Below are 16,757 nucleotides of genomic sequence, written 5' to 3'. Positions count from 1 at the left end.
CTGGATCCATCTGACCAGGTCATGTTTCTCTATAGAGATCTGGATCCATATGACCAGGCCATGTTTCTCCATAGAGATCTGGATTCATCTGACCAGGCCATGTTTCTATACAGAGATCTGGACCCATCTGACCAGGCCATGTTTCTCTATAGATATCTGGATCCATCTGACCAGGTCATGTTTCTCTATAGAGATCTGGATCCATCTGACCAGGTCATGTTTCTCTATAGAGATCTGGATCCATCTGACCAGGACATGTTTCTCCACAGAGATCTGGATCCATCTGACCAGGCCATGTTTCTCTATAGAGATCTGGATCCATCTGACCAGGACATGTTTCTCCACAGAGATCTGGATCCATCTGACCAGGCCATGTTTCTCTATAGAGATCTGGATCCATCTGACCAGGACATCTGACCAGGCCATGTTTCTCTATAGAGATCTGGATCCATCTGACCAGGCCATGTTTCTCTATAGAGATCTGGATCCATCTGACCAGGTCATGTTTCTCTATAGAGATCTGGATCCATCTGACCAGTTCATGTTTCTCCACAGGGATCTGGATTCATCTGACCAGGTCATGTTTCTCTATAGAGATCTGGATCCATCTGACCAGGCCATGTTTCTCTATAGAGATCTGGATCCATCTGACCAGGCCATGTTTCTCTATAGAGATCTGGATCCATCTGACCAGGCCATGTTTCTCCACAGAGATCTGGATCCATCTGACCAGGCCATGTTTGTCCACAGAGATCTGGATCCATCTGACCAGGCCATGTTTCTCTATAGAGATCTGGATCCATCTGACCAGGCCATGTTTCTCTATAGAGATCTGGATCCATCTGACCAGGTCATGTTTCTCTATAGAGATCTGTATCCATCAGACCAGACCATGTTTCTCTATAGATATCTGGATCCATCTGACCAGGCCATGTTTCTCTATAGAGATCTGGATCCATCTGACCAGGCCATGTTTGTCCACAGAGATCTGGATCCATCTGACCAGGTCATGTTTCTCTATAGAGATCTGGATCCATCAGACTAGGCCATGTTTCTCCATAGAGATCTGGATTCATCTGACCAGGCCATGTTTCTATACAGAGATCTGGACCCATCTGACCAGGCCATGTTTCTCTATAGATATCTGGATCCATCTGACCAGGTCATGTTTCTCTATAGAGATCTGGATCCATCTGACCAGGTCATGTTTCTCTATAGAGATCTGGATCCATCTGACCAGGACATGTTTCTCCACAGAGATCTGGATCCATCTGACCAGGCCATGTTTCTCTATAGAGATCTGGATCCATCTGACCAGGACATGTTTCTCCACAGAGATCTGGATCCATCTGACCAGGTCATGTTTCTCTATAGAGATCTGGATCCATCTGACCAGGTCATGTTTCTCTATAGAGATCTGGATCCATCTGACCAGGACATGTTTCTCCACAGAGATCTGGATCCATCTGACCAGGTCATGTTTCTCTATAGAGATCTGGATCCATCTGACCAGGACATGTTTCTCCACAGAGATCTGGATCCATCTGACCTGGTCATGTTTCTCTATAAAGATCTGGATCCATCTGACCAGGCCATGTTTCTCTCTAGAGATTTGGATCCATCTGACCAGGACATGTTTCTCTATAGAGATCAGTATCCATCTGACCAGGCCATGTTTCTCTATAGAGATCTGGATCCATCTGACCAGGCCATGTTTCTCTATAGAGATCTGGATCCATCTGACCAGGACATGTTTCTCTATAGAGATCTGGATCCATCTGACCAGGACATTTTCCTCCTTAGAGATCTGGATCCATCTGACCAGGAGGGCAGTGGGCTTTGAAGAAGCACTGCAGGTTTTTCTTTTGTTTTTCTTTTTGCCCACTCCCCATATCATGCCAACTCACCATCATTAGTCCTACAGCACCATCTGTTTCCTTCCAGCACAGATGTAACTAGATCATGTGGTCACCAGTCTGACCAACAGAAAATCACAGTGCTTAATGTGATTAGGTAGTGGTTAGCCTTGGGTCAGCTGATTTCCGGTGAAATACAGAATAACATCATCACCTATCCTGCCACTCCTAGCAGCTCCTAAATGAGTAATGAGCCAAATTAGTTCATCTGGGTTGGGTAATTAGGTGACCAGGTGCAGTGATGAGACTCCACCCCCACCCTCTTTGCAAAGCCAGAGAAGTCATGGGAAATGTGGGCAGTGATGGAATTGCAATTCGTATAACTAAAAAACCCCAGGCCTGCCACAATTGCTAAGACAGGTAGACAAAAAGCATACACAACAACCTCCACATTATTCCCTAATAATAGCTGCACCATATAAGCAAAAATGAAAAACAAAACCTGATTTCTTCTTTAATAAAACTTCAGTGTATATACTTGTCCACTGTGATTTTGCTCAGAAATCATCTGTGGTGATGGATGAGAGGATACATTCTTGTGAGAGTGTAGGGTAGTTAGGGTGTTGCTGTTCAGGATAGTTAAGGGCGCTGTTAACCCTTGTCACTCGTGACGCCAGGGTGATGGTTATATACTGTATTCTTGACAGGCCTATTGCCACCCTTCCCAAGAGCAATAGGTGATGCAGAAATAAAGGATTGTCCACAACCACTGTTAACTGAAAACCTGCAGGAACTTTTACTGAAGAATTTCTGTACATGCAGCAATAGTTACAGTCCAGCTAACAGAGTCTCTATAGATATAGCTGAGCAGCGATTGACAGTCGGTTGAGATCAGATAAGCCCAATTTAGCTTCTGAAGGATTGTATAGCAGAGATCCGCTGGATTTAGGGGAGTAATTAGGTCCAGTGATCTTGCGGTGAGTAGCGGGGAATTGCTCAGTATATCCTCTATGTTAGAGTCTGAGGCCGCAAGACTTTGGCCTAGTAAATCGTCTTGTAAGCTGCGGAGGTCCTACCTCTTCCAGAATCAGCAACCCAAGAGAGGGACCAAGATGGCGCAGGTCCCTTATATGGGCAGGGGCCGGCCGTTTTGGATTGGTCCGTAACAACTGTCACTCACCGTTACAGTGCATTGTGGGTGAACACGTCACGGGAACCTCCAAAGGTCCTGCAGCAAAACCATAGAGTTCTAACCTAATCACATGACCCGCAGGTCCTGCTACGCTCGGAACAGGTAAATAACTAAATATATACATATCTATTCTTATACTTCTATTTATATTGATAAGAACTGCTATATAGTCATTGACTAACTGAGGGGTGACAAGGGGAAAACTACAAAAGAGGGACCCCGACATCCTAGGGACTCTGACTATGGGGACCTCTATACAGGTAACATATACAATACGGTACCGGGACACCACACATCGCTCCAGCATAAACCTCATAAAGAATAGGGAAGCAGTGGCAGCGAATATCATAGGTTTCAAGGTAAGGAGCTCATTCTGAAGCTTTATCTCCCCCCAGCAGCGTACAATCTTGATATAACGCACATTCCACAATTGTTTATACTTCAAAGTGTCATTAAAACATCCGAAAATTTCACATAATTTCTGTGATTATTTTAAGATGGTTGTTATAACAAACAGGAAAGTGCACAATGCACCTAAATATATCCCGTTACCCATGCCAAAAAAAAGCGGAAGAATGAAAAAAAAATATTCCTAATGGCCTTGCAGTGCACAAAGGTGTGTACTTGGTAATATATAGGTATAGTGAGCAAGTATTATAGGAAACATTACTTCTAGTGCCCAGACCCCTAGTACAGAGGTCTACAAACTGTGGACCACAAGATGTTGTAAAACTACAACTTCCAGCAACTACATGTGTATAACACTGCCTAACAGCTCTAAAGCCCTGTATAATACTGATACCCTAGCTGGAAGTAGCAGCAGTAAGGGTAATGGCGGACTAGTGGGACAGTAGTCTCCAGCATACAGCAGGCGGTGGTGAGGTAGTGTTAGCTGTAACCACCAGACAGCAGGCATTGGTGGACTATGGATACTTGAAGACAGGTCTTGTGATACCTCTCCATGTGCTGGCGTAGAGGCATAATTCCAAAAGTCGGACCCTGCCTGTGCCTTACTACCTTTCTGCAGATACGGCACTGTGCCTGCTTTTCTGCATCTGATGAGATAGTAAAGAATTTCCACATGGCAGGATACTGTAAAGACCAAGGTACATCCCCACCTGACTTTGTTCCTGTTCTAGAACACTTTTTTCTCAAGCCTTCAGATCCAGCACCAGTGTCACCGTCACCTGCTCCTTAGCTGCTCAGACCTAAAGGCCGCTGACATCCTCCTCTCTAAACTCCTCTTTATTATCCCTACCACTCCTCTCAGTAAAAACATGTGATGTGTGATCGTGGCCTCCTTGATCCCCCTCAACACATCCCACATGATTCCCTACAGTATTCCTACCACACCTACCACCACCAGTCCCACTATTGCTATACTCGAACACTGCATCCCACTCCTCCACCTCAGAAACACGGTCCAAAGGCCGATCGTGACACCACTCCTCCTCATGGCTAGTGCTATCCTTATGCGTATCATTCAGGGGGAAAAGCAAAGACAGAGATGAAGAAACAGAGCATCTAGGGCAGTCAATTCCTTTACCAGACATATTTTTGAGGTATTGTAAAAGACTTTGAGGTTATTTTCATCTTATTGGGGTGATTTTTCACTTACCAATGGTCAACTCTTTGAACTGCGTTATCTTACAACTAGGTAGATATAGGACACGTTTGATAAAACCAAGAATATAAATGTACAGTCGCTTTAGAAGGGTAATGCATGTTGAATGTACACATTTTATATTCCGCTGTTATGTCACAATACCCAGGTAGATATTATGGGGGGTATTTATCAAAGGATTTAGACAGTTTTTTTCTGTCTAAAATTGTCGCACAGAAGGTCGCAGTCTAAATACATGCGACTTTTTCGCGACTTTTGCTTTAGAGGATTTTTAGTACATGATACATTCAAGGATATTTTAGATGGAAAAATGCATTGGTGCCGAATTTATCAATAGCGACTTTTCGCTGAAATGTCAGACCATGCTGAAGCAGGTTTAAATACAGTCTAAACCATAGATTCCGAAGTCCGTGTGCAGAATTTATCAAGAGCCGTGCGACTTTGATAAATTAGGCGCACAGTAGACCAGCCTTACGCTCTGCAGGTTGGTCTATATTGATGCGGGAAATAGACAACTTTGATAAATCTCCCCCCCCCATGTGTATTTGATGAACCAAGAATATTCACGAACACAGGCTTAACAAGGCAGATACATGTTAGTTGCACACGCTTTTTAGTTTGCTGCTATCACACAACTAGGAAGATATAATGTGTGTTTCATTGAATCAGGAAAATAAATGTACTGTGTCTTTACAAGGCGGATGCTGTCACACAGACGCTGCTATCACACAACTAGGTAGTTACAGTGGGGCAAAAAAGTATTTAGTCAGCCAACAATTGTGCAAGTTCTCCCACTTAAAAAGATGAGAGAGGCCTCTAATTTTCATCATAGGTTATAACCTCAACTATGAGAGACAGAATGAGAAAATAAGTATTTGGTCACCTATAAACAAGCAAGATTTTTGGCTTCTTTAAGAGTCTCCTCTGTCCTCCACTTGTTACCTGTATTAATGGCTCCTGTGTTGAACTTGTTATCAGTATAAAAGAAACCTGTCCACAACCTCAAACAGTCACACTTCAAACTCCACTATGGCCAAGACTAAAGAGCTGCTGAAGGACACCAGAAACAAAATTGTAGAACTGCACCAGTGTCACGATGCCGGCTGGCAGGAGGTGGATCCTCTGTGCCAGAGAGGGATTGGCGTGGACCGTGCTAGTGGACCGGTTCTAAGTCACTACTGGTGTTCACCAGAGCCCGCCGCAAAGCAGGATGGTCTTGCTGCGGCGGTAGTAACCAGGTCGTATCCACTAGCAACGGCTCAACCTCTCTGACTGCTGAAGATAGGCGCGGTACAAGGGAGTAGACAAAAGCAAGGTCGGACGTAGCAGAAGGTCGGGGCAGGCAGCAAGGATCGTAGTCAGGGGCAACGGCAGGAGGTCTGGAACACAGGCTAGGAACACACAAGGGAACGCTTTCACTAGGCACAAGGGCAACAAGATCCGGCGAGGGAGTGCAGGGGAAGTGAGGTATACATAGGGAGTGCACAGGTGAACACACTAATTGGAACCACTGCGCCAATCAGTGGCGCAGTGGCCCTTTAAATCGCAGAGACCCGGCGCGCGCGCGCCCTAGGGAGCGGGGCCGCGCGCGCCGGGACAGGACCGAGGGAGAGCGAGTCAGGTACGGAAGCCGGGGTGCGCATCGCGAGCGGGCGCCACCCGCATCGCGAATCGCATCCCGGCTGGAGGCGGTATCGCAGCGCACCCGGTCAGTGGATCTGACCGGGGCGCTGCCGTAGCGAGGATGTTGCGAGCGCTCCGGGGAGGAGCGGGGACCCGGAGCGCTCGGCGTAACAGTACCCCCCCCCCTTGGGTCTCCCCCTCTTCTTGGAGCCTGAGAACCTGAGGACCAGACTTTTATCTAGGATATTGTCCTCAGGTTCCCAGGATCTCTCTTCAGGGCCACAGCCCTCCCAGTCAACCAAAAAAAAGGTTTTTCCTCTGACCTTTTTGGAGGCCAGTATCTCCTTTACAGGAAAGATGTCCGAAGAACCGGAGACAGGAGTGGGAGAGATAAGTTTAGGAGAGAAACGGTTGATGATGAGTGGTTTAAGAAGAGAGACATGAAAGGCATTAGGAATACGAAGAGAAGGAGGAAGAAGAAGTTTGTAAGAGACAGGATTAATTTGGCACAAGATTTTGAAAGGACCAAGATAGCGTGGTCCCAATTTGTAACTGGGAACACGGAAGCGGACATATTTAGCGGAGAGCCATACCTTGTCTCCGGGAGAAAAAATGGGGGGAGCTCTTCTTTTCTTATCGGCAAACTTTTTCATGCGCGATGAAGCCTGTAAGAGAGAATTTTGGGTCTCTTTCCATATGGTGGAAAGATCACGAGTTATTTCATCCACAGCGGGCAAACCAGAGGGCAAGGGAGTAGGGAGGGGGGGAAGAGGGTGACGGCCGTACACCACGAAAAATGGGGATTTGGAAGAAGATTCAGAGACTCTGAAGTTGTACGAGAATTCGGCCCATGGTAGAAGATCTGCCCAGTCATCCTGGCGGGAGGAAACAAAATGCCGTAAATAATCACCCAGGACCTGGTTAATTCTTTCTACTTGCCCATTGGATTGAGGATGATAAGCAGAAGAAAAGTTTAATTTAATCTTGAGTTGTTTACAGAGAGCCCTCCAGAATTTTGACACGAATTGGACGCCTCTATCCGAGACGATCTGCGTGGGCAACCCGTGAAGACGAAAAATGTGTACAAAAAATTGTTTTGCCAACTGAGGCGCTGAAGGAAGACCAGGAAGAGGAATAAAATGTGCCATCTTGGAAAATCGATCAACGACCACCCAAACAACAGTGTTGCCACGGGATGGGGGTAAGTCTGTAATAAAGTCCATACCAATCAGAGACCAAGGCTGTTCGGGGACAGGCAGAGGATGAAGGAGACCAGCAGGCTTCTGGCGAGGAGTCTTATCCCGGGCACAGATAGTGCAGGCCCGCACAAAATCAACAACATCCGTCTCCAGAGTCGGCCACCAATAGAAACGAGAGATGAGTTGCAAGGATTTCTTGATGCCCGCATGGCCTGCGAGATGGGAGGAGTGACCCCATTTGAGGATTCCGAGGCGTTGGCGTGGAGAGACGAAGGTCTTCCCTGGAGGAGTTTGCCTGATGGAGGCTGGAGAGGTGGAGATCAGGCAGTCAGGAGGAATGATGTGTTGCGGAGAGAGCTCTACTGCCGAGGCATCCGAGGAACGAGAGAGGGCATCGGCCCTAATGTTCTTGTCAGCAGGGCGAAAATGAATTTCAAAATTAAACCGGGCAAAGAACAGAGACCACCTGGCCTGGCGAGGGTTCAGCCGTTGGGCAGACTGGAGATAGGAGAGATTCTTGTGATCGGTGTAAATAATAACTGGAAATTTTGATCCCTCCAGCAGATGCCTCCATTCCTCAAGTGCTAATTTAATGGCCAGTAGCTCTCGATCCCCGATGGAGTAGTTCCTCTCCGCCGGAGAGAAGGTCCTAGAAAAAAACCCACAAGTAACAGCATGCCCAGAAGAATTTTTTTGTAGAAGAACCGCTCCAGCTCCTACTGAGGAGGCATCAACCTCCAATAGGAAGGGTTTAGATGGGTCAGGTCTGGAGAGCACGGGAGCAGAAGAAAAGGCAGACTTGAGCCGTTTAAAGACGTCTTCCGCTTGAGGAGGCCATGACTTAGGATTGGCATTCTTCTTGGTTAAAGCCACGATAGGAGCCACAATGGTGGAAAAATGTGGAATAAATTGTCTGTAATAATTGGCGAACCCCAAAAAACGTTGGATAGCACGGAGTCCGGAGGGGCGTGGCCAATCTAAGACGGCAGAGAGTTTGTCTGGGTCCATTTGTAGTCCCTGGCCAGAGACCAAGTATCCTAGGAAAGGAAGAGATTGACATTCAAACAGACATTTCTCCATTTTGGCATAAAGTTGATTGTCTCGAAGTCTCTGAAGAACCATGCGGACATGCTGGCGGTGTTCTTCTAAGTTGGCAGAAAAAATCAGAATATCGTCCAGATACACAACAACACAGGAATATAAGAGATCACGAAAAATTTCATTAACAAAGTCTTGGAAGACGGCAGGGGCGTTGCACAGGCCAAAGGGCATGACCAGATACTCAAAGTGTCCATCTCTAGTGTTAAATGCCGTTTTCCATTCGTCTCCCTCCCTGATGCGGATGAGATTATAAGCACCTCTTAAGTCCAGTTTGGTAAAGATGTGGGCACCTTGGAGGCGATCAAAGAGTTCAGAGATAAGAGGTAGAGGGTAGCGGTTCTTTACCGTGATTTTATTAAGTCCGCGGTAGTCAATGCAAGGACGCTGGGAGCCATCTTTTTTGGACACAAAGAAAAATCCAGCTCCGGCAGGAGAGGAGGATTTGCGGATAAACCCCTTTTTTAAATTTTGGATGTACTCAGACATAGCAAGAGTCTCTGGGGCGGACAGAGGATAAATTCTGCCCCGGGGTGGAGTAGTGCCCGGGAGGAGGTCAATAGGACAGTCATAAGGCCTGTGAGGAGGTAGAGTCTCAGCTTGTTTTTTGCAAAATACGTCAGCATAGTCCATATAGGCCTTAGGGAGACCGGTTACAGGGGGAACCACAGGGTCACGGCAGGGAGTATTGGGAACCGGTTTAAGGCAGTCTTTGAAACAAGAGGTACCCCAGCTCTTGATCTCTCCTGTGGACCAATCAAGGGTTGGGGAATGGCGTTGAAGCCATGGTAGTCCAAGGAGAATTTCGGAAGTGCAATTGGAGAGGACCAAAAACTCAATTTTTTCGTGATGAGGTCCGATGCACATTAGGAGGGGTTCCGTGCGGTAACGCATGGCACAGTCCAATCTTTCATTGTTAACGCAATTGATGTAGAGAGGTCTGGCGAGACTGGTCACTGGGATGTTGAACCTGTTGATGAGAGAGGCCAAAATAAAGTTTCCTGCAGATCCGGAATCCAAGAAGGCCTTAGTGGAGAAGGAGAAGGTAGAGGCAGATATCCGCACAGGCACAGTAAGACGTGGAGAAGCAGAGTTGACATCAAGGACTGTTTCACCTTTGTGCGGAGTCAGCGTACGTCTTTCCAGGCGGGGAGGACGGATAGGACAATCCTTCAGGAAGTGTTCGGTACCGGCACAGTACAGGCAGAGATTCTCCATGCGGCGTCGTGTCCTCTCTTGAGGTGTCAGGCGAGACCGGTCAACTTGCATAGCCTCCACGGCGGGAGGCACAGGAACGGATTGCAGAGGACCAGAGGAGAGAGGAGCCGGGGAGAAAAAACGCCTCGTGCGAACAAAGTCCATATCCTGGCGGAGCTCCTGACGCCTTTCGGAAAAACGCATGTCAATGCGAGTGGCTAGATGAATGAGTTCATGTAGGTTAGCAGGAATTTCTCGTGCGGCCAGAACATCTTTAATGTTGCTGGATAGGCCTTTTTTAAAGGTCGCGCAGAGGGCCTCATCATTCCAGGACAATTCGGAAGCAAGAGTACGGAATTGTATGGCGTACTCGCCAACGGAAGAATTACCCTGGACCAGGTTCAGCAGGGCAGTCTCAGCAGAAGAGGCTCGGGCAGGTTCCTCAAAGACACTTCGAATTTCCGAGAAGAAGGAGTGTACAGAGGCAGTGACGGGGTCATTGCGGTCCCAGAGCGGTGTGGCCCATGACAGAGCTTTTCCAGACAGAAGGCTGACTACGAAAGCCACCTTAGACCTTTCAGTAGGAAACTGGTCCGACATCATCTCCAAGTGCAGGGAACATTGTGAAAGAAAGCCACGGCAAAACTTAGAGTCCCCATCAAATTTATCCGGCAAGGATAGTCGTAGGCTGGAAGCGGCCACTCGCTGCGGAGGAGGTGCAGGAGCTGGCGGAGGAGATGATTGCTGAAGCTGTGGTAGTAGCTGCTGAAGCATCACGGTCAGTTGAGACAGCTGATGGCCTTGTTGCGCTATCTGTTGTGACTGCTGGGCGACCACCGTGGTGAGGTCGGCGACAACTGGCAGAGGAACTTCAGCGGGATCCATGGCCGGATCTACTGTCACGATGCCGGCTGGCAGGAGGTGGATCCTCTGTGCCAGAGAGGGATTGGCGTGGACCGTGCTAGTGGACCGGTTCTAAGTCACTACTGGTGTTCACCAGAGCCCGCCGCAAAGCGGGATGGTCTTGCTGCGGCGGTAGTAACCAGGTCGTATCCACTAGCAACGGCTCAACCTCTCTGACTGCTGAAGATAGGCGCGGTACAAGGGAGTAGACAAAAGCAAGGTCGGACGTAGCAGAAGGTCGGGGCAGGCAGCAAGGATCGTAGTCAGGGGCAGCGGCAGGAGGTCTGGAACACAGGCTAGGAACACACAAGGGAACGCTTTCACTAGGCACAAGGGCAACAAGATCCGGCGAGGGAGTGCAGGGGAAGTGAGGTATACATAGGGAGCGCACAGGTGAACACACTAATTGGAACCACTGCGCCAATCAGTGGCGCAGTGGCCCTTTAAATCGCAGAGACCCGGCGCGCGCGCGCCCTAGGGAGCGGGGCCGCGCGCGCCGGGACAGGACCGAGGGAGAGCGAGTCAGGTACGGAAGCCGGGGTGCGCATCGCGAGCGGGCGCCACCCGCCTCGCGAATCGCATCCCGGCTGGAGGCGGTATCGCAGCGCACCCGGTCAGTGGATCTGACCGGGGCGCTGCCGTAGCGAGGATGTTGCGAGCGCTCCGGGGAGGAGCGGGGACCCGGAGCGCTCGGCGTAACAACCAGGCTGGGAAGACTGAATCTGCAATAGGCAAGCAGCTTGGAGTGAAGAAATCAACGGTGGGAGCAATTATTAGAAAATGGAAGACATACAAGACCACTGATAATCTCCCTCAATCTGGGGCTCCACACAAGATCTCACCCCATGGTGTCAAAATAATCACAAGAACGTTGAGCAAAAATCCCAGAACCACACGGGTGGACCTACTGAATGATCTGCAGAGAGCTGGGAATAAAGTAACAAAGGCTACCATCAGTAACACATTACGCTGCCAGGGACTCAAATCATGCAGTGCCAGATGTGTCCCCCTGCTTAAGCCAGTACATGTCTGGGCCCATCTGAAGTTTGCTAGAGAGCATATGGATGATCCAGAAGAGTATTGGGAGAATGTCATATGGTCAGATAAAACCAAAGTAGAACTTTTTGGTAAAAACTCAACTCGTTGTGTTTGGAGAAGAAAGAAGGTTGAGTTGCATCCAAAGAACACCATACCATGAACCATGGGGGTAGAAACATCATGCTTTGGGGCTGTTTTTTTTTTTTTTTTCTAAGGGACCAAGACAACTGATCCGTGTAAAGAAAAGAATGAATGGGGCCATGAATGGTGAGATTTTGAGTGAAAACCTCCTTCCATCAGCAAGGGCATTGAAGATGAAACGTGGCTGGTTCTTTCAGCATGACAATGATCCCAAACACACCGCCTGGGCAATGAAGGAGTGGCTTTGTAAGAAGCATTTCAAGGTCCAGGAGTGGCCTAGCCAGTCTCCAGATCTCAGCCCCATAGAAAACCTTTGGAGGGAGTTGAAAGTCCATGTTGCCCAGCGACAGCCTCAAAACATCACTTCTCTAGAGGAGATCTGCATGGAGGAATGGGCCAAAATACCAGCAACAGTGTGTGAAAACCTTGTGAAGACTTACAGAAAATGTTTGACCTCTGTCATTGCCAACATAGGGGATATAACAAAGTATTGAGATGAACTTTTGTTATTGATCAAATCCTTATTTTCCACCATAATTTGCAAATAAATTCTTTAAAAATCAGACAATGTGATTTTATGGATTTTTTTTCTCAATATGTCTCTCATAGTTGAGGTATACAATGAAATTAAATGAATTAATGCTATGATGAAAATTACAGGCCTTTCTCATTTTTTTAAGTGGGAGAACTTGCACAGTTGGTGGCTGACTTAATACTTTTTTGCCCCACTGTATAATGTGTGATTCATTCAACCAGGAAAATAAACCTACAGTGTCTTTACAAGGCTGATGCATTTTAATTGCGCATGCTTTTTAGTGTGCTTCTATGTTACAGCAGTTAGTACACTGTTTGTGTGATTAATCCCTGAAGATGTGAGTAAAGGTGCTTTGTTCCGTTTATGGCTCTTTAAATCTGTATTGCTAGCTTATAGGTCAGCCGCAGCAAACCTTTACTTAGTTCAGGACTTTTTCTTGTTTTTTTTGTATGAGCCTTGAAAAAGGCTTGCTGGGCTTTGTCTCTATCTATCAATCTAATCTAATCTAAATCTAATCTAATCTAAATATAATCTAAATCAAAATCTTGCATTTTTACTGGTACACGCGAGCCAAACTGGTAAAAGTTCTAATGGTTAGTGAGCCGTACAATACCCAAATTTTATGTTCACCAAGCTCAGCTTGTTTAACACCAGTCAATAGGTTTTTCCACTGTTCAGCTTTTATAATGGTCTGTGTCAGATTTTAGGGGCTCTCATCAACACAGATTCTGCCCAAAGCACCACTTCTGTCATCAGGTTATATGTGGTATTGCACCTTAGTTCCTTTGAAGTGAATGTAGCCCAGTTGTAATACCACACACCACCTGAGGACTGGAGTGGTGCTCGTTTTAGAATAAATTAGTTATTTTAATCTCACTCCAGATGTGATTGAAGAATAAGAACAGTGAGTGCAGCTCTTTATCTGACTGGAATATAAGAAAAATGAGTGCAGCTCTGGATGTGACTGGAGTATAAGAAAAATGAATGCAGCTCTGTATCTGACTGGAATATAAGAAAAATGAGTGCAGCTCTGTATCTGACTGGAATATAAGAAAAATGAGTGCAGCTCTGTATCTGACTGGAATATAAGAAAAATGAGTGCAGCTCTGGATGTGACTGGAGTATAAGAATAATGAATACAGCTCTGGAGGTGACTGGAGTATAAGAATAGTGAGTGTAGCTCTGGAGGTGACTGGAGTATAATAATAGTGAATGCAGCTCTGGAGGTGACTGGAGTATAAGAATAGTGAGTGTAGCTCTGGAGGTGACTGGAGTATAATAATAGTGAATGCAGCTCTGGAGGTGACTGGAGTATAAGAATAGTGAGTGTAGCTCTGGAGGTGACTGGAGTATAAGAATAGTGAGTGTAGCTCTGGGGGTGACTGGAGTATAAGAATAATGAATACAGCTCTGGAGGTGACTGGAGTATAAGAATAGTGAGTGTAGCTCTGGAGGTGACTGGAGTATAAGAATAGTGAATACAGCTCTGGAGGTGACTGGAGTATAAGAATAGTGAATACAGCTCTGGATCTGATTGGAGTGTAAGTATAGTGAGTGCAGCTCTGGAGGTGACTGGAGTATAAGAATAGGGAATGCAGCTCTGGATCTGACTGGAGTATAAGAATAGTGAATGCAGCTCTGGATCTGACTGGAGTATAAGAATAGTGAATGCAGCTCTGGATCTGACTGGAGTATAAGAATAGTGAATGCAGCTCTGGATCTGACTGGAGTATAACAGTGAATGCAGTTCTGGATGTGACTGCAATATAAGAATATTAAATACTATATAAGAACAGTAAATGCAGCTCTGGGTGTGACTGGAGCACAATCACTGCAAGATATGTTCAAAATAAGTGTTGCAATATATTTCCCAAAAATAGATTTACACCTCATGAAAAGTGAGTCGCTCTTCTAGTAATAGAACTGTGTGTTTGTAATGTTCCATTGTTGCGGGTGTGAGGAGTGTGAGGCGCACTACACGTGAATGTAGTTTACACGGAGAACAGAGCGTTCAGTTCATCAGAACCGTAGAACTTCACAGAACCTCAGTCCGGTCCCTGCGCTCGGCCGCCAGGTGTCAAACTGATCTCAGGACGAGGGAATTTGTGGGATCATCAATCCTGTGGGGTCCGACTGGCCATAAATAATGGGGGGAATAAACCTTCTCTTTAATAATGAAACAGTTTAGATGCATTGTGAGATGAAAGAAAAACTTGTGTATTAATTTTGGCAAATGAATCCAGTTCTTTAAACATCATGAACATCATCATGTAAGGGAGGAGTGTTTTAAAGGGAATGTACCAGGCACGCCCCCTCCCATAGATTTGCATTGAGGGGGCGGGGCATGACATTGTGAGGGGGTGGGGCTATGACATCATGAGCTCCCGACTCCAGCGTTCGGAACTGTTTGTTCCAAACGCTGAGTAGCGGAGTACCCCTATAAATATATATATATATTTAAATTTTTTTATATATTTTTTTTAATTTTTTTTTTTAATTACCTCTTTACTGTCTACATCAGTGCTTCCCAGCCAGTGTGCCTCCAGCTGTTGCAAAACATCATTTGGCTGTCCAGGCATGCTGGGAGTTGTACACAGTTGGAGGCAAACAGGTTGTGTGTGTGAAACATTAATCTACATGATAAATCAATCCTTAAAGGGGTACTCCCATGGAAAACTTTTTTAACTGGTGCCAGAAAGTTAAACAGATTTGTAGATTACTTTTATTTAAAAAAAAAAAAAAAAAAAAAAAAAAAAAAAGCTTAATCCTTCCAGTACTTTTTAGAGGCTGTATACTACAAAGGAAATGCTTTTCTTTTTAGATTTCTCTTCTGTCACGACGACAGTGCTCTCTGCTGACCACTGCTGTCCCTCTTAGGAATTGTCCAGAGCAGCATATGTTTGCTATGGGGATTTTCTCCTGCTATGGACAGTTCCTAAAATAGACAGCAGAGGTCAGCAGAGAGCACTGTGGTCGTGACAGAAGAGAAATCCAAAAATAAAAGCATTTCCTCTGTAGTATTCAGCAGCTAATAAGTACTGGAAGGATTAAGATTTTTTTTTTTAATAGAAGTAATTTACAAATCTGTTTAACATTCTGGCATCAGTTGATTGAAAAAAAATAGTTTTCCACTGGAGTACCCCTTTAAATCTTGCATTTAAATCTTTTCATTTTGGCCACTAAACCTAAACCCAGGCCCGGCGCAACCCATAGACAAATAAGGCAGCTGCCTAAAGTGCACCCTTGATGAGGGCACAACCTGCAACCACAGTTTTTTTTATTTTTTTTAGTTTTGGGGGGGGGGGGGGGGGATTTATTTCAGGGTTTTTCCATGTATATGTGAGACTGATACCAGCCGTTTCTCCTATTATACATTTTCACAGTCAGAAGCTCTAGACTGTAGGGCAGTGGTCTCCAACCTGAGGACCTCCAGATGTTGCAAAACTACAACTCCCAGCATGCCCGGACAATCATAGCTACGTCATAGCTGTGACGCCTCCTCTTATTGACATGAATGGAGGGGACGTGCCGTGACGTTCCGAATACGGAAGCTGCAAGCATCCCCGTTCCTAATGTCGCCACTACCAGCACGGAGATTCTTTGGATAAGGGGATAAGATGTTTTGGGCGGAGTACCCCTTTAAGATTTAATGATTTCCTTTAAAGGGGTACTCCGGTGGAAAACTTTTTTATTTTTATTTTTTTATGAAATCAACTGGTGCCAGAAAGTTAAACAGATTTGTAAATTACTTCTATAAAAAAAAAAAAAATTCTTAATCCTTCCAGTACTTATTAGCCCGTTGAATACTACAGAGGAAATTCTTTGCTTTTTTTTGGAACACAGAGCTCTCCGCTGACATCACGACCACATCGTGCTCTCTGCTGACATCTCTGTCCATTTTAGGAACTGTCCAGAGCAGCATATGTTTTCTATGGGGATTTTCTTCCACTCTGGACAGTTCCTAAAATGGACAGAGATGTCAGCAGAGAGCACGCTGTGGTCGTGATGTCAGCAGAGAGCTCTGTGTTCCAAAAAAAAAGAAAAGAATTTCCTCTGTAGTATTCAGCAGCTAATAAGTACTGGAAGGATTAAGATGTTGTTTTTTTTTTTTTTTTTTTTAGAACTGTTTTTTTTTTATTAAAGAATTTTTCTTTAAAACAGATATTTGAGAAGAAGAAAATAAAAGTACATAGAATAATAAATAAATACTGGAAGGATTAAGATTTTTTTTTAATAAAAGTCATTTACAAATCTGTTTATAACTTTCTGGCACCAGCTGATAATAATAATAATAAAGAAAAAAAAAAAAGAAGTTTTCCACCGGAGTACCCCTTTAAGCTGGATAGGACTT

This window comes from Hyla sarda, chromosome 3 (genome assembly GCF_029499605.1).
Source record: "Hyla sarda isolate aHylSar1 chromosome 3, aHylSar1.hap1, whole genome shotgun sequence".
In the NCBI taxonomy this organism is placed as follows: Eukaryota; Metazoa; Chordata; class Amphibia; order Anura; family Hylidae; genus Hyla; species Hyla sarda.
The sequence above is the reverse complement of the archived record's forward strand: the minus strand, read 5'-3'. Positions refer to the sequence as shown.